The sequence below is a fragment of the Crassostrea angulata genome, chromosome 2 (genome assembly GCF_025612915.1).
Source record: "Crassostrea angulata isolate pt1a10 chromosome 2, ASM2561291v2, whole genome shotgun sequence".
Lineage (NCBI taxonomy): Eukaryota > Metazoa > Mollusca > Bivalvia > Ostreida > Ostreidae > Magallana > Magallana angulata.
In genome coordinates this window covers 6,328,671-6,346,541 of record NC_069112.1, presented here as the reverse complement: position 1 = coordinate 6,346,541, position 17,871 = coordinate 6,328,671, and the positions used below count along the sequence as shown (strand labels likewise).

General features: G+C 33.9%; 1 pseudogene; it reads left to right on the top strand.

Moving 5' to 3' along the window:
* Window positions 1-5,391: 5,391 nt before the first annotated feature.
* LOC128173075 (uncharacterized) lies at window positions 5,392-7,998 on the top strand (annotated as a pseudogene).
* The last annotated feature ends 9,873 nt before the right edge of the window (window positions 7,999-17,871 follow it).

The window sequence follows — 17,871 nt, the reverse complement described above, 5'->3', positions numbered from 1 at the left end:
TTACATGTACAACAGTAAGGAGAGAGAGAGAGAGAGAGAGAGAGAGAGAGAGAGAGAGAAAGAGAGAGAGAGAGAGAGAGAGAGAGAGAGAGAGAGAGAGAAAGAGGGAATATATGTCTGAGGGAATAAGTAAGATGCACATCTATACTTATAAATTAAGGCATTTTGCAAATAAACTATAAAACGCCTGCACCAGAGTACTTGCTTACACCTTTGGTATTTCAACACATGCGTGATGCTGTCCGTAAGGTATAATTGAATTTTAACTGATAAGTTATTATTGTAAAATTAATCAAAAACCTACTTTCATTTTCGATAAACAAGCCCGAAATAGCAAAAATGAGAGTAAGGTGGTGGACACGCTTTGGCGGATCCAAGTCAGGGACAGTTTGCATCAAAATATATAATTGCAATGAAATATTATTGAATGATAACGTAAAGAGTGAATATATTTACTGTGAGCCTATTTAGAGAATACATTAAAGTTAAGATTTGACAAACGTTAAAAAAATAAAATGAGTAAATTCGTTTCTTTAGTGGGCGATTTTAGTTTTGATACCCATTCGCTTGAGAACTTTCCAGAACGGGGTACCCAAGAACGCGAATGGACTAATTGACGAAAAGTGTAGGACGGGTTCATCATGCATCGCGGGCAGATACCTTGGATCGGACTTCTATTAATACAAAAGTTAATAAATAAAATGGAACAATTAATGCGATTTTAATATTAATGAAAAGAACTTTCCAGAATAGGGTGCCCAGAAACGGGTTGACTAATTGACATCATGGCCCTATATATAGGGCGAGTTAACATGTCGGCCAGATACTTTGAACCTGACAAGTTTGGTTAAAAATATGTATGCAAATGGATAATAATGCATAATTTAACGTGTTTTAATTTAATTTTATACTTTTTTGTATCACGACAGATGTAAACCTTAAATTTGTTGAAAAGATAATTGTATTCTACGTAAATGTTTAATAGGGATGCCCCCCCCCCATGATTGTTTTTTAAAAACAGTCTTTTATCTGAAGTTCTGATTTTTTTTATCCCCGTCCGTTCCTCTAAATCTGCAATGCAGTTTGGTTTTTTTTTATTTCAATTTTAAAGAAAAATGGGACAAAGATAATACAAAAAAGGAACAAAAATATGGTTCAACATATTAAGCATTATATGATAATAATGTGTAAAGTGTTAAATCCAGCGATTGAGCGGGGTATCATCTAGTCTTTACATATATAAGAGTAAGGAGAGAGAGAGAGGGGGGGGTTAGCAAAGTTTAGAAAGTGTATAGCATTGAATGATTTATTTTTGACGTCTGCCGTTAGCAGACAAATTGAATAACGTGCGTTAGCGCGTTATGATAATTTGTCTGCTCATCTGACGGCAGTTATTGACAAGATGACGTCAAAAATAAATCATTCAATGCTTATATTTACATTCCCTTACTGATTAAATCAATTGTTTACTTAAATAATTAAGTATTGAATCATTAGTTTTTTAACTAATGATTCAATGCTTATATTTACGTCTTTTAACATTTTTTCCCTTTGTCCAAATATATTCATTTTTAAAAATCTCTGCCTTATTCAACGAGTAATGCACAATTAACGGAACAGCCATTGGAACACTCGATTTATGCTGACAAAAATAGTCCACAGCGTTTTAAATCATTGTAACACAATTTTACTTTTTATTCTGTAATCTAATGAATTTACTTTTGGTATACTAAAACAATAATCAACTGAAGTAATTTAACTGTTAGAAAATATTCACAACAATGAAATTTTAATCAGCGTAAGTATAATATCATGTTGTAATCCGGTTTGAAGTGGCGAGGAGAGTCAGTCATGTTCTTTGAGAAATACTGAATGTATTCATACGCATCAGATTTGGTGATTTAGTCTTCTGTGTTATGCATAAATATTACTCAAATCAATCAATGCAACTTGATAGGGGAAAAGAAAGTGAATGTAAATACATCAATATAAATTGCAGATCACGGAGGGAGTAAATTAGTAACAGCGAGAACAGCTGTTATATAAAACTGGTTTAAACTGATTATCACATAGACTGTTGAGTTGAGATCGACGAGCATGAAAATATAATCCATGAAAAATAACTCTTGAAATTTTGCTTTTAATTATAAAGTCATCTTTTTTGTTGAATAATTGTAAAACATAGTGTTTTGACAACATTCATGAAATATATTTTTTTTAACCGATAACATAGAAATCTTTGTTTGAGAACTACTTATGTAAATATCATGTAAATTCATACGCAGTGATTAGATGTTGCATTTAGAGGCATTTAAAGATCATAAATTTTAATGAAAAAACACAGTAGAATGTAAATATTGAGGGATAGAGAGAACAGATGGAAAGCAAAAACATATTTATCAGGAAATTATAAGAGACAGGGGATTTGAGACAGGGGCTTTGAGAAAGAATGAGAGATAAGAAGTTCAAACTTAACAGTAAAATTATGAGATAGTGAATGTCACGACAGCCGTCGTGTGTCTAACCAGTCAAGCAATGAGAACAACAATAAGTATTTACAATCTTTATCTATATATACAATCAATAAATTTACAAATATACACATTCACACACACACCAAAAATATTAACAAAAAAAAATAGATTGAGAGAAAGAAAGAAATAGAAAGAGCAAGAGTACATGTTAAGTCTGAGATTGAGAAGCTGCCTTCCTCTGCCAGGTAGTCATATAGTACACTTTCTTCATTAGGTACACACACTCTGTCTCTCCCTCTCTCTCCTTTGCTCTTTCTATTCTATCTCTCTCTCTCTCTCTCTCTCTCTCTCTCTCTCTCTCTCTCTTTCTCAGTAATCTTATGTTGTATTTTTCTACCGGTTGAGTGTCTCTATAATCAGAACCAGAATGATAGACCATCAATTATCTAAGTAGGGAAAATATAGTATTTCTTAAAAAAAAAATCTGCTTAAATCTAAAATATTTCTTATAAAATTTGACATTGAATCTCTAAAACAATAATAATTCTAAAACTCTTTATTTTCATTCAACAGTATACATAAATAAATATATTTTCAATTAAACGTTTCACTTTCACAATATACTTATTTACCTAATTACCGCAACTGCACGCCATACAATCACACCGAACAATACTCGCTGTGAAAAACCGTTAAGTGTATCAGACCCCTTAACGTATCAAACACAGTCACAGTTAAGCGTATAAGACCTCTTAACATGCAATATAGTTAAGTTTATAAGACCCCTTAACATCACAAAACAGTCAATGTATGACCAATAACGCCGTATAAGACTACAAAAAATAAACTCACAAATAAACTAGCAAACCACGCTTGTCACACAAACGCACTATAACTCTACGGTAAATAAACAAGTACTATGTAAAACGGTAACACGAAAATTCTATCGAACACGTATAAGAACAGTTACCTAAAGTCTTAAATATTACAAACAAGACTAAAGTATGAAAAAAAAAACTTACCCCTAATGGAGATGGTTACCGTAAAAAATACGCTTAGCTATACATCGTGTTACTACTGCAGTGCGTGCTAATGGACCCCGGCTCACTGACCATAAACATGGTTATTTATAGTATCAAAGTAAACAAATAGAACCGTCCGAGTCTAGTCCAATATTGACCAATACCTGAAGTGACAAAATCTGAGGCACCAAAAAGGATATGAACATAGAATAAAAATCAGAGGTACCCTACAGGAAAATAGTAAGCATGAATAAATCTATTGATTGTGACAGTGAATGAAGGAGTAATAATGAGAGAGAAAGAGAGAGAGATTACATGTCTGAGAGAATAAGTTAGATGTACATGTTTACATAACAGATAAAAAGTGTTTACATGTTTATCAGTTCTGAAATTATGTGGGACAGAGGCTTGGAGAAAAAATGAGAGATAAGAAGTACTTGTTTAGCTGTAAAATTATAGATAGTGAATGAAGGAGTAATAATGTGAGAGAGAGAGAGAGAAAGAAAGAAAGAAAGAGATTACATTGCTAAGAGAAATAGAAAGATGCATATGTTTGAGAGAGAGAGCAAGAGTGCATGTTTAGTATTAAAATTATGAAAAACACACCCCTGCGTATGTTATTGTCATTTAAATTTTAGACCAGGTGGTTTTATTTGACCCTTTCAGTTTCGCAGTCAAAACCGTGCCTCGTGTTTACAGTCTATTTCATAGAATCTTAATACTTGTAGTCAATACAAAACCTAGAGGTTTGTTGATTTTAAACTTTATCTTCATTAATTGGTGGATAAAATGTGTTCTAGAAAAAATGTGACAATACAAAAAAAAAATAGTTTTTTACGCTGTTGCAACAATAAACATGATTATAAGAGATCCGCCTTAGGGTTTATTTTCGATCCGCGCCTGACCTAGTAATAGCATCAATAGTGAAACAGACTGTACTATTTTATGCAGAATGTTCCTTGAAAATGGCTCGATATACTAAGTTTTTATGCAAAACAGACACACATTTTTTTTTAAAAACATGGTATTGCACACAACAAGCATCAAACATGGCTATGATTTTATTAAGCAACCCAATGTATATATTTTTAACCACTCTACACCTGGTTGAACACGAACGATAACTCTTTCTGAATATCATCGTTTAATTTAAACAACCGCTAGGTAGTGAAATAAAACATACATCTTAGATTTTCATGTTTTAACATAAATCGAAGCAGGATGTGATATGAAAAAGGACCAGTACTTACGTATTTTGAGAATTTTATCCGAACACATATACTTCCGCTCGAAATTTCACAGGAACTGAACAATTCTCGGTGAAGTCTCGTGAACTTTCATTCGAGCACCTCTGGATTTATTATATTCTTAGCAACGATAAAGAAAACATTCCGAACACATTCGCAGGGGTGAAACAGAGACTAAGAGAAAGAAATAAAAAGAGCAGGAATACATGTTAGGTAAATTGAGACAGTAAATACTCGGTAATTGAATTCAACTAAATTGAGAGGTGTACTCTACATCTTATTTTATTTTTTTCTCTCTGACTTTCTTTGCTAGATAATCATATAGTACACTTTCTCAATTATGTACACATCCAAGAGAGAGAAACAGAGAAAGATATATAGAGATAAAACGATGGCAAGAGAGAGAGAGAGAGAGAGAGAGAGAGAGAGCACCTTTTTCTCTCTCAGCAATCTTGTGTTGTATTTTTCTACTGGTTGAGTGTCTCTATAATCAGAACCAGAATGATGGACCGTCAATTTTCTAAGTAGGGAAAATATGGTATTTCTTAAAAAAAACATCTGCTTTAAACTAAAATATTTCTTATAAAGTTTGACATTGAATCTATAAAGCAATACTAATTCTAAAACTCTTTATTTTATGTTGTGACCCAGACCGCCCACATCATGGACACAGCAAGCACCCTGTACCAAGTACATCTGTGTTCTAAGTGTCCGGGGGACACAGAGTACTATTGTGTATCATGTCCTTGTGATCTCTGTCCCCAGTGTAAAAGAGAACCATGTACAAGATCTCAAAACAATAGACCATGATGTTGTGTCACACCGTGATCAAATCAACTACATCCCAACACAAGAGATCTGTGTGAGACATCCTAGCCATTTTTATACAAAGTACTGTGTACCTTGTCAAGTTCCTGTGTGTGATTTTTGGTTTGGACATAAATCACACAAATTCCCTATCAGAAGTTTTCTCTTTGGAAAAAAAACCCACAAAATTCAGGATCTGCAAAAAGCTTATAAATCAAAGCGACAGCAATACAGAGGCATCATTCACACCATCAGAAGTGAGGCTCTCTTTTACAGACCTGTTCTCCTGACAGGAATCAAAACTGATGTCAAAATCTGTCACACAGAATTCTCCCCCCTTCAATCAGAGATGTTAACAAAGGCCCAGAGACTGAAGGATCTCATTGACTATGTGCTATATGATCTATTGAACAATGTGTTATGTGACTTAAATTTCAAACACAGATGTAAAAAACAGAAGATAGAAATGATCAGACATATTGTCAGACTAAGGAGATATGAACACAGATATGTACAGCCAGCATTCATATTCAGTGCGCTACAATTCCTCTCATTCACAAAGACAGCCCTCCCCCAGATACATCTTACACTCCACACCAGCCAGCTCTCCATGACTGAGTCACTCAACAAGGAGGATGTGATGGAGTCACTGAGTGCAATCCAAATCACAGAGAGAGGAAACCGTCGCGTAGGAAACCAGTGCCTGCTGAAACTGACGTCTGGTGCTGAGCTCCATCAATCTCTTACACTGACAGGTGTTGGTCGTTGTTATCACATTTCCTGTGTGACATCAGACCGGGTCTGGGTCAGTGATTATAGAAACAATCTCATGTTGACAGACACAACAGGTGTTCCTCTACATCGTGTGGAGGATTCATGTAGTGGTTTATATACAGGATTACACACAGTGAACAGTGAGAGTGAACTGATTTATATAGATGAGGATTCTAACATCAACAAACTGTCAAAGGATATGAAAACAACCACCACATTTATAGAGAGAACAGACTCTACATGGATACCATGGTGTGTGTACTGGTCCCCGTTCACTGGGGATCTACTGGTCGGGATGTATAACATTGATACAAAGACAGGCAAGGTAACCCGGTACAACCAGAGTGGACAACTCACACAAACCATACAGAACCACAACACAGGACGGGGACTGTATAGATTACCTAACTATATAACAGAGAACAACAATGGGGATGTCGTGGTGTCTGACTATGTCTATAGCTCTAAGTCTGGTGCTGTAGTGGTGACAGAGCGTGGAGGAAGACATCGTTTCTCCTACACAGGACCTCCATCAGGATCACGACTATGGCCACGTGGAATCTGTACTGACGCGCTGTCACACATCCTGGTGTGTGATTTTATAACCAGAACAGTACAGATGATAAATAAGGACGGTCAGTTCCTATCACATCTACTGACAAAATCACAAGAGATGGATACACCACGGAGCCTGAGTTATGATGTCAACACTCACCGTCTCTGGGTCGGATCATGGTTACACAACAAGGTGTGTTTCTACAGGTATATCACTAGACAAGACGCTCTGACAGGTAAGTCTGAGTCATTATCATTCACATTAATTAGATATAGATAACTAAGACACACAGTCCGTGTTAATTATCAGTCAATAAGATACATGTTTATCTGTGTGATTGTTTGTCAATATAAACAAATCATTGTTACAGGATTAGCTGTATCTACCAGTCATTGGGATTCATTGTTTATCTAAAATAAAGAGAAATTAGATACATTATTTTATTAATTAAATGTACAGTTACATGTCATTGTATTTAGTGAATAGAAATAGCAGGTTGCTGTATTTAATTATAAAATATATAGAGTTACACATGTATTTGTAATAAGTTATTTTGTTACATGTTAATTGACTTAACTTAATTAATTAGATAAGTATATTTTAATTTGTAGATATAGCTCTATCATTACATATACTGTATGTATTAATTTACAGCTAATTAATGCCTTGTTGTAGATGAACACAGACCCCGTCCTGATGGAGACACTAGATACACGACACCTCGTCACAACACAACTCATCAACTAAACGAAAGTAAAACTCACTGTCTCATGTATTTGTAATCAGTTGTTTTGTTACATATGAATTGACCTAATTTGATTAATTAGACAAATAATAAAGCAAGTGGCAGGGTAATCAGTTAAAAGTTTCAATTGTAGATGTAGCTCTATCGTTACATATAATGTATGGAATGGATTAATTAACAGCTAATTAATGACATGTTGTAGATGAACACACACCCTGTACTGATGGGGACCTCATGTCCAGCTCAACACAAGCCGTATAATGGAGATAGCTGGAATATTGACAGGTTGTAAATGTTTCTGTACAAATCTAGTCTGCTCTCAAAACCACACATGTTGTTTGTCACTTTGTTCAACATCTGCAGCTAAAATTGAGCTGTGTATAATTCACATGGACTGTAATACTGACTCCTGTTCATTTCTCACTTTGTGATCATCCAAACATAACTGTCTGTTGCTGAGTGAGAAACATCATGTTATACAAGTTTCATTTTCTGAATGTGGAATATCATAAAAGAGTCTTTAATAACTAAACAATTAAACATTGTAAATGTTGGATCTTTATCAATACCAAAATGTATATTGTTTTGCTAATTATACCCCATGCAATGGAATTGTTAGAGAATAATGATTTCGACCTATCCGCCAGTCAGTCCTGGTTTTTAAGCAAAACTTATATTAAACAGCTGCACAGAATTTTATGAAACTTTTAAGGTATTTAGGACACAATGTGTAGATGTGTTAATTACTAGGAAGTTCCGATTCATTTATCTTTCTGGGAATTTTAGCCCCATTGAACTTGTTTGGCCAGATGTTGAATGATTTTTTTTTGAATGATTTTTTTGTAAGCATGACTCTTCTCAAACAGCTGTATTGAATTTCGTAAAACTGTTTACGCAGTTGGGGCATAATGTGTTGATTTTCATGTTTCTAGGAAATTTAATTACAATGTTTTGTCTTGAATTTTTTAACCATTAGAATTAATTAGTATATTGTTGTTGTTTAAGACAAATGATTAGATATGTGCATAATTGCAGAAAGTTTTGATCTGATAATGTTTTACAAGTAATGACCTTTATCATTTTTAGCTTACCTGAGCTGAAAGCTCAAGTGACCTTTTCTGATCACAATTTGTCTGTCGTCTGTCTGTCTGTTTGTTTGTCTGTCTGTCTGTCTGTCTGTCCTCTGTCCATAATTTTTTTACATTTTCAACATCTTCTCCTAAACTACTGGGCAAATTAAAAAAAAAAACTTGGCACAAAGCACCCTTAGGCAGAGGGGATTCAAAGTCGTAAAAATTAAGCACCATGCCCTTTTTTAAGGTGAGATAATTAGAAAATATTGAAAATTCTTAAGAATTTTTTTCAAAAATCTTTTTCTCAAGAATCATTTGGCCAGGAAAGCTGAAACTTATGCGAAAGCATCCTCAGGTAGTGTAGATTCAAAGTTGTGAAAATCTTGACCACTGGGGTTAGGGTGGGGCCACAATGGGACATTGAGCTTTTACATACGTATATTTAGAGTAAATCTTTAAAAAAAAATCTTCTTTTCAGAAACTAATCTGGCAGCCAGGAAAGCTGAAATTTTTGTGGAAGACACCTCAAGTAGTGTAGATTTAAAGTTGTAAACATCTAGACCCCCCCCCCCCCCAGAAGGGTGGGGCCACTATTTAGTCAATGGGGGGGGGGTCAAATTTTTACATATGAATGTACTAATGTAGAGTAAATGTTTAAAAATCTTCTTCCCAGAAACTATTCAGCCAGGAAAGCTGAAATATAAGTAAAAGCATCCTCAGGTCAAAGTTGTGAAAATCATGACCCCGGGGTGTAGAGTGGGGCCACAATGGGGGAAGGGGGGCGAACTCAAGTTTGTTCAAATCATGATCCCCTGGGTTAGGATGGGGTGACAATTTGGGGGGGGGGGATCAAATTTTTACAGAGGAATATATAGGGAAACATCTTTAAAAATCTTCTTCTATAAAACCATTTGTGTAGAAAAGCTCAAACTTTAATGAAAGCAACCTTAGATAATGTAGATTCAAATTTGTTCAAATCTAAGGAGTAGGGTGGGGCTACATTGGTGATTCAATTTACAAGGAAAACATTTTAATTGTTCACAAAAGCTGAAATGTTATAAGATATAGATAAATAAATAAATAAATATATTTATTTTTTTGCTTTTATGCAAGCATTTTAACATAGGGCTGAGTCTTTCAAATTGTTTGGACTTTGGCCTCTGACTATTCTGGACTATTATTTGGCCTTACTGGGGATTCACAGTTTTATAATATATTAAATGCTCAACATGTGATTTGACTATAATATCATCCTCTTAGAAAATGGACTAATGATATTAAACATTACAATATCCAATAGGGGGAAAATGGATTTATATTTATACAGGATCTAAATGTATTATACATTGTTCTACATTGTCCAGCTAGTTTGTATCCTGACACCATTAGGCTGATTTTATCATACCTGTTGTTCCTTAGGTGAGTGATGTGGCCCATGGGCCTCTTGGTTTTCTTTTTTTTTTTTGTATTTAATGCATACTCTGCCATTCATGATGTGTAGCATTGTCAAGTAATGGGAGAACGTGGGTATTTGAGCTTGCTCACTTTTTATACCCCCGCTCCGATGGAGAGGGGGTATACTGTTTTACCCTTTTGTGTCTGTCTGTCTGTCTGTCCGTCCGTAACAAAAATTTCTGTCCCATTTATCTCAGCAACTATTTATCGCAGATGCTTGAAATTTTTACACAGTGTTTGTTAGGGCATGTCATATCGTGGGATATATTTTTGTACCGATCGGACGTCAACTTCCTGTTAAATGACGACTTTGCCTATTTTTAACCAAAATTTTCAAACAGATATTTGTCAAAGATTTCTCAGCAACTATTTATCGCAGATGCTTGAAATTTTTACACAATATTTGTATAGGCATGCCATATCGTGGGATATATTTTTGTACCAATCAGACGTGAACTTCCTGTTAAATGACGACATTGTTTATTTTTAGCAAAAATTTTCAAACAAATTTTTGTCAAAGAATTCTCAGCAACTGTTTATCGCAGATGATTGAAATTGTTACACAGTATTTGTACAGGCATGCTATATCGTGGGATGTATTTTTGTACCAATCAGACGTCAACTTCCTGTTAAATGAGTAGGGATGGGACGATCCACCGATGCACCGGTGCATCGCAGTATTTATTTTGACGATATTTGGATCGATACATTTACCATTAATACGACGATACCTTACCGAACTTTTTTTATTTTTCAAAAATATCCGAGCTTCATATATCGGCTATTTTTAGTCCGCGCGCCTAATATGAAAGTACAAAGATGGCGGAAAACCTCGTAAAGTTGTCAAAACTGTTAGGAAGCTAAATATGGAGTGTGGAAAACTTTTGGAGTACTTGTTTATGAAAAACTAGTGTACACGAGACTAAAGTAATTTGTAAATTGTGCAACGCTCATTATGAATATAACAAAATAACTTTGGACATATGCGGTAATACATCGGCAGGTTGAATAAATTTTAAACTTTTATTCATGTTTTCATTTAATTGCAATGTATCGTGATATGTATCGTATCGCATCTCATGTATCGTGGTATGTACCGAATCGGCTCAGTACAGTATCGTCCCAGCCCTATAAATGAGTACTTTGTTTATTTTTAGCCAAAATTTTCAAACAAATTTCAGTCAAAGATTTCTCAGCAACTATTTATGGCAGATGCTTGAAATTTTAACACACTTTTTGTTTTTGCATGTCATGTCGTGGGATATATTTTTGTATCAATCAGACGTCAACTTCCTGTTTAATGAGTACTTTGTTTATTTTTAGCAAATGTTTATTTTTAGCAAAAATTTCAAACACATTTTCGTCAAAGATTTCTTGTACCAATCAGACGTCAACTTCCTGTTAAATGAGTACTTTGTTTATTTTAGCCAAAAATTTTAAAAAAAATTTCCTCAAAGATTTCTCAGCAGCTATTTATCGCAGATACTTGAAATTTTAACACACCATTTGTTTAGGCATGCAATATTGTGGGATATATTTCTGTACCAATCGGATGCCAGCTTTCTGTTGAATGTCGACTTTGCTTATTTTACATATTCACATTAGAGTGGGGGTATCACTAGTGAGCATTGGCTCACAGATATCTTGTTCTTTCTTTTAATACAGTTATAAACTAATTATTTTTGTTTCTTGCAGACAAGCTGCTTTTAGAACGCCTTCAGGCCAGTTCAAGGGGAGACAGTAGAAAACCTTCCCGGATTACCCATAATTCCAATGGAAATAATGCGTCGTCAATGGACTCTGTTTTTCTGACTGTGAACTTTATATAAATAATGTGTGATCAATGGACTCTGTTTCTGTGTACATGGATTTAACATTTATGTGTTCGTCATCCTTTTTATTAATTTTACATTTGTACTATATGTGTGTTTTACATAATAAGCTCCTGAGATCTCTTATAAATCTCTGCTGTACTTTGGTGCTAGGACAGAGATATCCCTTAGAAATGTGACGAATGTATGATGATTTTTTTTTTAGTTTTAATTTGCACACAAGAAATTGATTACAAAACACATGCAAAGGGGGGTAACTCCAATTTGTATTTTTCAATTTGAAATGAAAGAAAGTTATCCCCCTTCTACTAATGTTTTCTAGAGATATCTGTATTTTATGCTGTTGATCCCTGACATTTTTTTGTAGGAGAGTTTATTGAGTACAGTGGCGTCGGAAGCAAATTTCTCCCTTATAAAAAATGTTATATTGATCAGGTTGATGGAAAATTCATGTTTATGTAAATAGTTTTGGAGGAATATTGTGACCAAGTTTAAGTTTACTGATTTTTTTTCTTTGTATTTACGCTTACCATGAAATACATACTACTTATATACATATGATGTTTAGTGAGTCGTAGCAATCTGTAGATAGAACTCAATAAATGTGATATTTCTTTTTAGTTTTGGCTTTTTTCTTAGAAAGACACTACTGTTGTATTTGGTACAAACACGTAAAATATGATGCTGTAACTTTATATACAATAACTAGACAATTATGTATTGGGACGAACCAAATCTGACAAACCAATCTCCTTTTGGATTCACTATAGTTAGATGTTAATAGAGACTAGTCAACAATAAATTACAAAATGGAGATATTCTAATGCATGCAACGGGTTTTGTGCATGTAAAAGATGAAAAAAAATGAATTTTACATCCAAGTACTCAAAGTTGTTTCAAGAATTTCATTATAACTGATAGGTTTAATTCTGAGTATTATTATAAAAACTGATATGTTGATATCATATCTGTCCTAAGCTTTTTGGTTGGTCGATAGTTGTAACATGATCATGCGATAAATTCTGTTATATAAATCTCACTTAAAAAAATACCGGTACAAACCTTAATAATGTATCTTCTTCCGGCAATCACACACTTTGCTAGATGAACTGTTACCGCAGTTGTATTTACTTTACGTGAATAATGTCACCTCGCAGTCATGCTCATTAACACATATAATGTTACACGGAATGAGGAACTGTTACGTTTTACCGTCACAGGCAATCACCCACTTTAATGCATACACTGTTATACGCAATCAGGTGCTTTTACGAATATATTAATACTGTTACGCGCAATCACCCACTTGCATCTCATCTATTGTTACACGCAATCACGCACTTTAACGCATACACTGTTACATGCAATCACACATTTTAACACAAATACCATTACTCGTAATAACACACTTTTACACATACCATTTCACATAATCACATTTTAACACATATACCATTATTTGCAATCACAAAGTTTAACACATATACCGCTACAAGCAATCAGGCATTTTAACACATATACCGTTAGACAAAATCACACACTTTAACACATATACCATTACACACAGTCACACACTTTAACACATATACCATTACACACAGTCACACACTTTAACACATATACCGTCACACACTATCACACACTTTAACACATATACTGTCACACACAATCAAGCACTTTAACACATATACCGTTAGACAAAATCACACACTTTAACACATATACCATTACACACAGTCACACACTTTAACACATATACCGTCACACAAAATCACACATTTTAACACATATACTGTCACACACAATCACACACTTTAACACATATACCATTACTCACAGTCACACACTTTAACACATATACCATTACACAAAATCACACATTTTAACACATATACTGTCACACACAATCACACACTTTAACACATATACCATTACTCACAGTCACACACTTTAACACATATACCATTACACAAAATCACACATTTTAACACATATACTGTCACACACAATCACACACTTTAACACATATACCGTTACACACTATCACACACTTTAACACATATACTGTCACACACTATCACACACTTTAACACATATACTGTCACACACCATCAAGCACTTTAACACATATACCGTTAGACAAAATCACACACTTTAACACATATACCATTACACACAGTCACACACTTTAACACATATACCGTCACACAAAATCATACATTTTAACACATATACTGTCACACACAATCACACACTTTAACACATATACTGTCACACACAGTCACACACTTTAACACATATACTGTCACACAAAATCACACATTTTAACACATATACTGTCACACACAATCACACACTCTAACACACACACTCAAACACAATCACACACTTTAACACATATACTGTCACACACAGTCACACACTTTAACACATATACTGTCACATACAATCACACACTTTAACACATATACCATTACTCACAGTCACACACTTTAACACATATACCATTACACAAAATCACACATTTTAACACATATACTGTCACACACAATCACACACTCTTTAACACATATACCATTACTCACAGTCACACACTTTAACACATATACCGTCACACAAAATCACACATTTTAACACATATACTGTCACACACAATCACACACTTTAACACATATACCATTACTCACAGTCACACACTTTAACACATATACCGTCACACAAAATCACACATTTTAACACATATACTGTCACACACAATCACACACTTTAACACATATACTGTCACACACAATCACACTCTTTTATACATATACCATTACACACAGTCATACACTTTAACACATATACCGTCACACACAATCACACACTTTAACACATATACTGTCACACACAATCACACTCTTTTATACATATACCATTACACACAGTCACACACTTTAACACATATACCGTTAGACAAAATCACACAATTTAACACATATACCATTACACACAGTCACACACTTTAACACATATACCGTCACACAAAATCACACATTTTAACACATATACTGTCACACACAATCACACACTTTAACACATATACTGTCACACACAATCACACTCTTTTATACATATACCATTACACACAGTCACACACTTTAACACATATACCGTCACACAAAATCACACACTTTAACACATACACCGCTACACACAATCACACACTTTAACACATATACTGTCACAAACAATCACACACTTTAACACATATACCATTACTCACAGTCACACACTTTAACACATATACCGTCACACAAAATCACACATTTTAACACATATACTGTCACACACAATCACACACTTTAACACATATACTGTCACACACAATCACACTCTTTTATACATATACCATTACACACAGTCACACACTTTAACACATATACCGTCACACACAATCACACACTTTAACACATATACTGTCACACACAATCACACTCTTTTATACATATACCATTACACACAGTCACACACTTTAACACATATACCGTCACACACAATCAGACACTTTAACACATATACCGTCACACATAATCACACACTTTAACACATATCGCTTTACACACACTCATACAGTTTAACACATATGCCGCTACACACTATCAGACACTGTAACACATATACCGTCACACACAATCACACACTCTAACACATATTCCATTACACATAATCATGCATTTTAACACATATCGCATTACACACAATCACACAATTTAACACATATACTGTCACACACAATCCTGCACTTCAACACATATAGCATTACACACAATTACACACTTTGACACATATACTGATACACATTTTCACAAACTTCAACACATATGCCGTTACACACAATCACACACTTTAACACATATATACTCTACGACCAACGCGGTTTGCGTATTTACAGAGAGTCTTCGTTGAAATTGATCACGGTTTAGCAAAGGTAACTCAGGTAAAACCGCGCATCCTCGCAGTACAGCTTCTCACCTTGTCCACACCGTCGCAGTATTGTGAATCCAGTCCCAGGTGAAAACTGTTCTTGTTTTTAACGCGAGTTACCTCACCCAATTTTTTCTCATACAGGAAATATTCTTTATTTTATAAATGGAGTTCATTGTTACAATTCATTATTATTGTTTTAAAAAAAATGTAATTAAAATCAAAATCTACCATTAAAGTACAACCAACTCGTTATTTTCTTCTTCGTTCTGTGTTTTTATGTTAACAACCAATGATGATTCAAACAACAGTTACATGTATATTTTTGCGGCCCGTTTGACGCTTGCGTCAATGTGATTTCTTGTTATTTGTTTGTGAAACTTTTGAACGGCAATCCTACTACCTCTAGCATTCCTGTCCGGTCACGATGACGACACCGGAAATCGTGTTTATTTCAGCAGCAAAATCATCGCACGTGTTGAACTGAACACAAGCATAAAACAAAATGTCATGGACATTCGGTACATAATTACTATATTTTCAGCAACATGTTTTGAAGTTTAACATTCTACTATTAATATAAAGAATAGAGTTCGTTACTGTAAGCATTTCTAACGGTAGTTGTTTGAGCATTGCTTAAGTAGGAATTAAGTAATGGAGAACACATTGATTTGTACATTATTTTAATACAAATTTCAATTCATTATTATTCTCCTGGAAATTATTTATTTCAAACCATCTTAATTTTTTTGGTGGATTGTACTGAATTAAAACTTAGTGCATTAGTTTATATAATTTCAAGAGACCACATAATAAAATAGAAATGAATTAAGATAAAGGTACATGTAAGATCATGCTCATCCGGTAGAATCTGTTCAACTTTAAAGGTAAAAAATAATTTTCAGGTCCATTCAAATTTTCAGTTCTTTCATATTTTTGCGTCAATAATTGATATGGATGTCATTTCATGATAATCTTCTACCACAAAATACATTGCAATATAATAAATTCACACACAAAATCATTTTTTTTTTGACGCAGCACATAGAAATTCAAATACATCAAAAACACTAAAATACATTATATAAAATTTAATGTCATTCAGGTCTTTAGTATTTCAGGTCTTTAGTATGCCCCGTATACCGATACAATAAACAACTCCGAAATTTTCCGAATATATTATTGTCTCGATAAAACGCGTCTAACACGAAAGTCTATGACAAAATTTTCATTTACGAGTAAAACAAAAAAATATGTAATCTATACTACTATATGAAAATAATAGACTCGAGTTTTTTAGCTTTAATACTGATAAATCATAAGAGTACTGTCTTTTGTTTTATATATTTTTAATATTATCGGTATTTGAAGATTACCAATTTGTTTATATTTTTTCTCAATCAAGCTTCGTTAATAAAAAATATCAACGAAAGTTCCTCCAAAAATTCCGGAAATCATTTGAATTTTTTGGATTTTACAATCTTCCGCATGCGCATCACATTCACGCTAAATCACGGGAGGCTCTTTATTTTATGTTTCCACTTAAATTTGGGGCAGTTTACGCTTTATAAACCGCGAGGCGGTTTATAAAAAAGCGTAAACTGTTTCAAACCATTTTATATCGTATAAAACTAATAAAGATTGAATTCATTGCTTATAATTTAATTTTTTACTCTTAATTCTAGATAAAAACGGTCATTTGACCTTTAAAATGACGTAACATTGTACAAAATTCAAACGTAACGTCAGGCGTATTGATACGTTTTTGACGTTAGTCTTACTATGACGTAGGCAACGTTCTTTTTACGATATAAAATAATTTTTTAGCCAATCACAAAGCGCGTTACAACCAGAATTAAATTATAATACCATATTTGCATGGATAAACTTGGACACGATAAAACAAATGCGTGTTAATTT